Here is an 8318-nt window from a genome sequence, read left to right on the forward strand (position 1 = left end):
GAAACATCAATCAACTGGATACAGTTGACATTTATAGAATCCTTTATCCAACAACAACTGAAAACAAACTCCTCCCAAGTTCACATGGAACATCCTCCAAGAATCTGGGTCACAAGACACATTTTAACAATCTAAAACAAGGGAAATCATGTAAAGAATGCTCTCAGCTGGGTGTGGTGGCTCACGCCTGTAATCCTAGCATTTTGGGAGGTCGAGGCGGGCAGATCACCTAAGATCAGGGGTTTGAGACCAGCCTGGCCAACATGGTGAAACCCCATCTCTTCTAAAATACCAAATTTAGTTGGGCATGGTGGCGGACACCTGTAATCCCAGCTACTTAGTAGGCTGAGGCAGGGAGAATACCTTGAACCAGGGAGGTGGAGGTTGCAGTGAGCCAAGATCGCACCACTGTACTCCAGCCTAGGTGACAAAGTGAGACTCCGTCTCAGAAAACACACACACAATGCTGTCAGACCACAGTGAAATTAAACTAGGTATCAATACATAAAAGATAGCTAGAAAATACCCAAATATTTGTCAATTAAACAGTACACTTCCAAATAACACATAGATGTAAACTGACGCAAGAGATTATACAAATACCTATTGAACTCAAGAAATGAATATACAACCTATAAAAATATAAACACTATAAATAATAAATAAATAAATATACAATTTATAAAATTTTGTGAGATGCAGTGAAGGTAGAACTTAGAGGGAAATTGATAACATTGAATGTAAACACGAGAAAAATTTAATGTACATATTCTAAACTTTCACCTTAAAACACTAGAAAAAGAAGAGGAAAGTAAATTCCAAATAAGCAAAAGACAACAAATAATAAAAATTCAGAATAGAAATCAATGAGGTAAAAAATAGAAAATTAACAGAGAAATCAAAGTAATGGTAACCAAGAGCTGTTGCTTAGAAAAGATTAATAATATTGATAAATCTCTAGCCAGAAAAATTAAGGGGGGAGGGATAAAAAGGAAACATACAGATTGCTAATTTCAGAAATGAATGAGGAGCCATTCGAACTGATCGCATGGGCTTTAAAAAATAATAAAGAAATACTATTAACAACTTTTTACCTATAAATTTGATAACTGGAATGAAATAGACCAGTCAGTTGAAGACTCAATATACTAAAACTCACACCAGGAGAACAGATAATCTAAATGGGTCTACATTTATTACAGAAATTACATTAACAATCATTAACCTTCCAAAACAGAAAACAGTCACCTAGATGGTTTCATTTGTGAATTCCATAAAATTTTTAAGGAAGAAATTGTATCAATTCTATATAATCTCTTATAGGACACTTTCTAACTCATTCTATGAGACCAGCATTACCATAATCCAAAAAAAAAAAAAAAATAACATTACTAGGAAAGGGAATTAAAGATGAGCGATTATCTCTCATGAATATAGTGGCAAAATCCTCAACAAAATTTTAGCAAGTCAACTCAAACAACATATTTTTAAAATTATACATTGCTATGATTTGAGTATTTGCTTGCTACAAAACTGATTGAAGTTAAATCCCCAGTGTGCAGTATTGACAGGTGAGCTCTTTAAGAGGTGATGGGTTCATAAAGCTCTGCCCTCATGAAGGGATTAATCTATTATGGATTAAAAAATTAATGGATGAATGGGTTATTGTAAGAATGGAACTGGTGGCTTTCTAAGAAGAGGAAGAGAGACCCAAGCAGGCACACTTAGCTCCCTCACCATGTGATACCCCATGCGGCTTCAAGACTCTGCAGAGTCCCCACCAGCGAGAAGGCTGTCACCAGATGTGCCCTCTCAACCATGGACTTCCTAGTGTCTTAAGAAATAAATTCATATTCTTTATAAATTACCCAGTTTCAAGTTAAAAGAAAAAGAAAAAAATACTAAGACACACAACATATCCAACTGGGATTTATTCAGGTATGCAAGCCTGAGTCAACATTTGAAGATTAATTAATTCATCGCATCATCAGGCTAAAGAAGAAAATCATATGATCAGATCACATCAATCAGTGCAGAAAAATTATGTGACAAAACTTAACACCTATTCATGATAAAAAGGGAAAGAAAATTAGAATTAGAGGGGGACTCCCACAACTTCATAAAGAACATCTACAAAAACCTCTAGCTAACATTATTCATGACAGTGAAAAACTAGATTAGTTTCACCTAAAACCAAAAGCAAGCAAGAATGTCCCCTCTCACCAACCAATTCTATTCAATCATTAAAAATACAAGCTAATACAATCAGTAAAAAAGGAGATAAAAGATATACAGATTGGAAAGAAAAAAATAAAATTATGTTCACAGAGGATATAATTGTATTAATCTAGAAAATACCTAAAGGTAACCCAAAAACCCTCCTGGAATTAAAAGCAATTATAACAAGGCCATAGAATATAATGTTAATATGTAATATTTAATTACTTTCCTATATACCAGAAATAGATTTTGAAATAACATGATTTACATTAGCATAGAAAACATATAAGACTAACATAATATCAATCGGATCCATATTCATAAAACTGCATAACTCTCATGAAAGAAATCAAGTGAGATCTAAATAAATGGATGCTTTATCAAGTTCTTGGATAGAAAGATTTATTAGATTTATTATTAAAAATATCAATTCTCCTCAAATTGATCTATAGACTCAAGCTAATACTAATCAAAGTCCCAGCAAGTTATTTTGTCAATATTGACAAATTGACTCTAAAGTTTATAAGGAGAGGTAAAAGACCCAGAATAGCCAACATAATACTTCAGAACAAAGTTGAGGAACTACCTACTTCAAGACTTACTATAAAGTTACAGTGATCACAACAGTGTGTTGTTATCTAAGTAATAGACAAATTGTTCAACAGACAGAAGAGCAAGCGCAGAAATAAACCCACACAAATACAGTCAATTACAAAAGTTTGGCAAAAGACAATAGCTTATTCAGTGGAAAAAAAGAATATTGTTTTCAATATTTGATGCTAGAACAATTGTACATCCACAGGAATCTATAAACAGCTCTTATACTTTTCACAAAAATGGATCACAGACCTAAATGTAAAATGCCAAATTAGACAACTTCTAGAAGATATCATAAAAGAAAGTCTAGTTGACATAGGGCTGTGTGATGACTTTTTAGATACACCACCAAAAACATGATCTGTGTGAAAAAGGGTGATCATATAGATTTCATTAAAATTAAAGGTATACTCTTCAAAAGACACTGTAAAAATAATGAAAAGACAAATCACAGACTGAAATAAAGTCTTTGCAAAAATACATACCTAATAAAAGATTGGTATAAAAATACACAAAAGCTATTTTAAATTAAGCAACAAAAAACAACCCAATTACCAAATGGGCAAAAGATCTGAACAGATGTCACATCAAATAAGATATATAGATTGCAAAGAGACATATGAAAAGACACACATGGCATATGTCATCAGGGAATTGAAAACTCAAGTAACAGTGAGATGCCAGTACATACTCATTAGAATGGCTAAAATCCAAAACACTGACAATATCAAATGCTGATGAGGACAGAGAGCAATGGCAACCCCCATTTATGTTTCTAGGTATTTATTAAATGAAATGAAAGCTTACGACCACACAAAAGTCTGCTGACAATTGTTTATAACACTTTATACATAACTGTCAAGAATTAGATGCAAACAAACTGCCCATCAATAGGTGAACTGATAAACAGCAGTACGTTTGTATAATTGACTATCATTCAGTGATAAAGAGAAATATGCTATCAAGCTACAAAATTACATAGAGAAATCTTAAATGCATTTTGCTAAGTGAAAAAAGCCAGTCTGAAGAGACTAGATGTATGATTCTAACTACAGTTTACCCATGAACAACATAGGTTTGAACAAGTTCAAAAAATATGCATATCTTTTACAAACATACTTGGATGTAAAACACATTATTTGTGAAATGCAAAACCAACATACATGGGAACCAGCTTTTCATATACACAGGTTTGAAGGGGCTGACTGCGAGACCTGAATATGCTTGGATTTTGGTATATACCAGGTTCCTGGAACCAATTCCTTGCGTATACCAAAGGACGACTGTATACGACTTCTGGAAAAGATACAATTCGGAAGGCAATAAAAAGATCAGTCCATGCTGAAGTTTACGGGGAGTGAATAAAAAAGGTGAATAGGTGAAGTGCAGGGACTATTTGGGACACTGAAACTATTTTGTATAATACTGCTATGGTGAATATATGACAATATGCATTTGGCAAACCCATAGAACTATACAACACGATGTAAGCTATGGACATTTTTTAATAATAATACACTAATATTCTTTCATCAATTGTAGCAAATTTACCACAGTAATGCAAGAAAGCAATAATAGGAGAAATTCTGTGAGAGATGAAAGATGATATGTGAAGTCTTTGCCTTTTTTATACAAGTTATTGTAAGCCTAAAATTTCTCTAAGAATATGTGTATTAGTTTTAAAATTGTGATTGCTTGGGTCAAATTCAAGTAACTTAGTAGGATTATTCACAAATTTTGACAGTCCATTTTTGTTTGGTAATAATTTGTGGCATTTTTCACTATCTTCTTATATAATTCTTAATTTATTTGCTGTGAGTGAGGTTTAACCCAATGAAAGAAGACAGAAATCATTTAGGCCTGTGAGTATAGCAGATAGAGTTAACACAAAAGATATATAGTAAGAGGAATTGAGATGCTTGTAAAAATTTACTGAAGTAATGGACCATAGAATCTAAGCCAGAAAAGGGAGGCAGCTTACAGATTAAAGACAAAAGTAAAAGATTCTATGGATTGGAAGGATCCATCATATTAAAGAATGGTAGTATTTGGCATAGTTAAAAATGTAGCTAAGAGGGTTATAGCCCTAAGTGTAAAAAATAGTACATGGGTTTATAGTGTCTATAATTTTATAAAAACATGCATCATATACACATACATACAGAAACGGGGGAGTATAGACTAAAATTTCTCACAAAAAAATTTTAAGTAATATGCAAAATACTCTACCCTACTAGAGGTGCTGCTTGATTTCACACCCGTTAAATGTAGGCTGAATTTAGTTACTTAATTCCAAAAAATACAGTATAGGAAGGGAAAGACAATAACTTTGCAGTGCAGACAAAGACTACCTTATGTCCTTATGCGAGTAATAATTACTACCTTCACCAGTATTGTTATGTGGATGCTATGCACCTCCAGACATGATGTGGTAGAAGGGCATTTCAGTTCTACAATATTCTTTCTAGAATTCCATAAAACTTGCCTAATCATAAGAAAAATGTTTATACAACTCAAATGATGGAACATTCTACAAAATTCCTGGCCAGTATTCAAAATTGTTAAGGTCATGAACAACAACAACAAAACAAACAAAAAAGACTGAAACAGTGTTACAGTCTCCAGGAGACTAAGGAAATGATGAGTAAATGCAATATAGTAAGTGGATTGTATCCTACAACAGAAGATGGACGTTAATGAAAAACTGGTGGAATCCAAATGAAGATTGGAATTTAATTAGTAACAAAGTGCCAGTGTGGGTTTCTTCGTTTTGACAGATTATCACAACGGCTTAAGATAATAACATTACATAAACCAAAACTGAGTGTGGCATATATGGAAATTTTCTCTAATACCTTTACCACAGTTTTGTAAATGTAAAATTAGCCCAAAATAAAAAATAGTTTGTATATTTTAAATGAGAGCAAATGGGGAAAATACTGTCTGATTTTGGAATTCTAAGCTGTAATGTGAATCGGTTGCTTAAGTAAGATGGATTTACTCATTTGGAGAAGGGAAATGTAAGGTAGTGAGAAGGGAGAAGATTGTTGTCTTCAGACAATATGGTAGTAGGGCTGATGTGGAATGAAAGACTGTATTGCAGATGACAGAAATTGATGAAAGATGGGGTGTGACTGACATGTCAGTTGATGACAAGAGCTAGAATAGCTTTGTTCCTTTTGTAAGGGCATGAGAGAGGTAGTTGTCTGGAAGTAGAAATGAAGAGCAGGGACTTGTATCCACTATTCAACTTTGTAATTGATGCAAGTTTTGAAAAAGGAATTAAAAATGGAGGGGGAGTGGTGTCAACATTTGGGAAGGTTACAATGGAGGTAATGGCTGCGGAAGAAATCAGGAAAGTCAGAGAAGTAAAGGAAACATATGGAAAAGATGACTCAAATTATGGTTGCCAGATTCACAATAGCTCTGTGATTCTTGCCTGTTGGTATTCATGATTTTTATGTAGTCTTCTCCCAGAATAACTAGTGCTCACTTGTGTCACTGTAAAAGAAAACTAAATTTCAGGGCCCTCTAAATGTATTATGCCAAGAGAGAAGTTAACCCTGGTGACTGAGTCAGTAGCATATCTGCAATTTTGCTTCTCAAATTACAGCTTCACTCTCCTGTTCATTGCTCTAGTTCTGTAAGTGACTAGATGAAACCAGAGAGCAGACTTCCTTGCTTCCAATCACTGGTCTTTGTTACAGCTGCCTCCTTTATTGTCTTATACCAAACTAAGACCAGATGGTACAAAACACTCCATGACAGTTACAACTTCAATGTGGAATTGAGACAGAGCAGAGACTCCCTTTTTTAGGGGCCTGGAGTCCCCAAGCATGAGAAATCCTGAGTTCCTTCAAGAGAAATTCTAGGCACCTAGCTAGTCCTGAAAAGTGACTAACCAACTTGTTAAATAAGAAATAGTAGCCTAAAACAATTGTTAAATAAGTTAGAATCTTGAAGATGTTTGCTTTCCCCTTAGAAACTAAAGATAACATCTTAACCTATGTCACTGAATTGTCTGTCAGAAGTTCAGACCACCATTGAGGACCCCCCTGAATTGATCCACTGGCACACAGACCCTGGAGAAGGTGGAAATTAGGACTAAATTTTAAATATTGCCTTTTGTTCTGTTTCTTTCTAAGGAGCTTGGAGAAAGCCACCACCCCCTCTCCCAGAAGTTCACATTTTTCTACTGACCCCCAAATTTTTAAATGAAGCTTCTCTTCTTCAATCAATTGCAAATCAGAGGATTTTTAAATCTGTCTACAACCTGTGGGCTCCCATTTCAAGGTACTGAGAGGAGGGACCAGTTGGGCTTCCTGGGTTGAGTAGGGGCTCAGAAAGCTGTGGAACTCACTCATTTCCTGCATTAGGACTTACCTCGGTCCTGGATGAATATTGAAGATATATGCTTACACTATTCCTAACACCAGGATTTGTGCATGTGTTTTCTTCCCCAAGAAAGCTATCAACAGAGAATATTTTGCTGTAAGTTTCCATGTCTTTCTCTCCCTCTCTTCCTTCCCTCTCCCCGAAACTAAGGTAAAAGCAATGTTAACTGCCCATTTTTCTGTAACCAGGAGACTTTATCTATACTCCCAATCCCAAATCCTTGTAAACATACTTTGTAAAGTCCTGTAAGATCCTATCTCCTTTGCCATGCCACTGCAAGGCCAGAAAGTAGATAAAACCTAAGTTGCAGTTCGGTTTTCCTCAAGATCTAAGACATGTCAGGAATGCCTAATTGTCTTTGTTTCTCCCTCTCGTAACATCTTCCCGCCGCACATATTTCCTGCCTTAAAGAGTTTAAAAGGCAATGGTATAATTTAACTCTGGCTACCCATTCGGAACCCCTTCCTTGCTGTGGAAGCTTCGTACTTTCACTCTGCCTCAATAAAGCCTACATCTTTTTCTCACACTCGGTCCCTGTCTCTATCACTCATCACGGTCAGCTGCCACAACAGTTCTTTGGCATGGCTAGGCAAGAACCTGAGGCGTTACAGTGTCCCATGCTTTTCCAAAACCAAAGTGTTACTTCCATGTATTGATTTAAGATTTTACCTGTAGCTTCTGCTTTCTGACATTTATCCCAACTTTAAAAACCCTTCTTCACAAGCCGTCGGGGAGGTCAGGTTTTAGGCAAAAGCTGCCAGACTCTCCTTGCTTGGTGCCCTGCAACAAATGCCTTCTTTTCTATTGTTGCAAAAACTCATTGTGGGTATCTGGTTTTACTATGCTGGGTGAACAGACCCCAGTTCACCTTTATAACAGAATGTTAATTACATCTTTCCTGAAAGAAAAAGACCACCTCGACGACTAATAAGATTTTTGTACCTATGCATGAAGTCCTGCATAGAAAATGTTCGAAATTCTGTTAAACTTCCTTCAGCTTTGTCTGGATAAGCAATCCCAAGCCTACACTTTCTAACACTGATTTCCCTTCTTTGGAATCTGTGCTTCCTGGGTGGCTTGTCCTCGAACTTTGTGCTTAAATAACT

This window comes from Mandrillus leucophaeus, unplaced genomic scaffold (assembly GCF_000951045.1).
Source record: "Mandrillus leucophaeus isolate KB7577 unplaced genomic scaffold, Mleu.le_1.0 Scaffold540, whole genome shotgun sequence".
NCBI classification, from domain to species: domain Eukaryota; kingdom Metazoa; phylum Chordata; class Mammalia; order Primates; family Cercopithecidae; genus Mandrillus; species Mandrillus leucophaeus.